This window comes from Lycium ferocissimum, chromosome 3, assembly GCF_029784015.1.
Source record: "Lycium ferocissimum isolate CSIRO_LF1 chromosome 3, AGI_CSIRO_Lferr_CH_V1, whole genome shotgun sequence".
Lineage (NCBI taxonomy): Eukaryota > Viridiplantae > Streptophyta > Magnoliopsida > Solanales > Solanaceae > Lycium > Lycium ferocissimum.
The window spans coordinates 6,402,883-6,405,245 of record NC_081344.1 but is presented as its reverse complement, the minus strand read 5'-3'; positions in this window follow the sequence as shown (position 1 = coordinate 6,405,245).

The window sequence follows — 2,363 nt, the reverse complement described above, 5'->3', positions numbered from 1 at the left end:
AAGAGTCATTTTATTAAGATGAAGCTAGAGTGCCATATTTGAAGTTTTGACTTCCATTTTCAAGTGCTTAAAAAGACTTTGGTGGTTTGGTTGGAGCTTTATAGGCAAAAGTGTACCGTCATAGTTTTATAGTTCTAAAAAATAAGTTGGGGTAGTCCAACTTATTTTTTTTGGCTTATAAGTCAGTTTTATTATAAGCCGCTTTAGATAAACTAAGTTAAATGGGTCCAATTATTTTTTTGAGCTTATTTTAAAGACAAAATGAGCTTTAAGTTTCGGCCAAACTAAACACTAAAAAAAAAACAAGCTTATAAGCCAACTTATAAGCCAATCCAAACGGGCTCTTTAATTACACTATCATTAAAAGTATAAAAGATGAGACCACATTAAGATATACCGGTTATAATATGCTACTAGTGAATTTGTCCGCGCTTCCCGCGGTTATAAAATAACTTGTAAATTTTATCAAACAATTTTTGTAAAATGTCGAGTGCTAAAAATACTCTAAAGACTCTTTAAGTGTTCAATTTTAATATATCAAATTTCGAGTTTTAATTCAGCTTATTATTAGTACTTAATTTTTATGTGTTTTGTAATTTTGAACAATCTAAAAGTCTTCGGTCTTTTGAAGATGTTTTTTGCATCGTGAAACTACTCTCTTTATTTTTATAAAGAAAGGAACATTTTGATTTTAAAAAGTTCAAATTTATATGCGTGTGTGTGTGTATATATATACACACTTTATATCTAAAATATATATAAGCTTATATGTTTAAAAAAATATTAAGCTATATAAGCTTATATGTTTAAAAAAAGTATTAAGCATATACATATATCTAATATAAGTTTTTAACACAGAATATATTCTTCCTTTGTTTTTAATTATCTATTTTTTCCTTTAATCGAGAGTTAAGTTTTTATGGTTTCATCCTACAAAGGTAAATGTATACACTGTATTTACCTCAAATAAATTTATGCAAAACATATTAAAAACATGAAAAATATACTATATGTTTAATAAATACACCATTATATAGTCGAAGACGTAAAAATCAAACAATAAGGGAATATTACAATATATTGAAAGAAAGAACACGAACGTTAGTAAAACATACTCGAAAACCTCAAATTAACATTGTCTTTTACATTTTTATGATATACCGCTCCTTTGTTTCATTTGCGGAGTATTGAGTTCTTTTGAAAGATCTAAGAAATAAAAAGTAAAGCAAAGTGGAGGTGTACTTTAGTACCTAAGCCTATTTTAGGCATAACATAAGGAGAAAAAAGGGAAGATAATTAAAAAAGAGATGATAGAAGCAGTGAGGAAATATATACATATACATTGTATTGTAATTTGACTGCAAGAAAAACTGTGTATCTTTATACATGTTTGTAGCCCAGCTACAATATGGGCATTTCATGGAATCTAAAATAATTAAATGAAAGGGTGAAACACACTCTCTGAAATCTTTGACCATCAATCTTGGCCCCTTGCCACTCAAATACTAAAAAAAGTTTTACCGACCTCAAAAACCGACCTCGCCTGAGGTCGGAAAAAACCGACCTCGAGAGTCGATAGTCGTAATACATACATTTTTTAATTTTTTTTTTAAAAATAAACCGACCTCATGAGGTCAGTAATATTGTACCAAAATTTGTAAAATAATATACCGACCTCACTAGGTCGGGAATTTATTTGATGATAAATGTAAAATATTTTATTTTTTATTTAAAATAATACGTAATCTCGTGAGGTCGGTATATTTAATAATTTTATTTTTTATTTAAAATAATACCGACCTCGTGAGGTCGGTATTCTTTAAATTAAATATATTTTTAATTTTAAAAAATACCGACCACGAGGTCGGTATTATTTTAAATAAAAATAAAATTATTAAATATACCGACCTCATGAGGTCGAGTATAACCCCGTCAAAGACCCATTATACCCGTTTCTTAATTGAAGAAAAACGGTAGGGTTCCCTCTCCTCTTTCTTTTTTCTCCGCCGCCCGCTCCCTCTCTCTCTTTCCGCTCCTTCGCCCCACCACGCGTTCCCACTTTCCCCCCGTTCCCAGCTCCTCTCAAACTCAAACCCTAAATCAGCCCTATAAATATTCGTTTCATCATCCATTAAAGGGGTCCTTTCGAAGACGGGAAATCCTCTAAAAACAAGGATTTTCGAGTCGCAAGAAATCCCCCATAGACGACATTAATTCTTTTAGCCGTATTGTTGGATATCGAGTCAAAATCCACACCACTTTTTTGTTCTCGTTTTCCCTTGGCATTCGGCTGGATTCAAATTCCGGGGTTCGTAGTGTTTCAAAGTAGATTTGAAGTGTTTGAGGTTAGATCGAAACCTTCG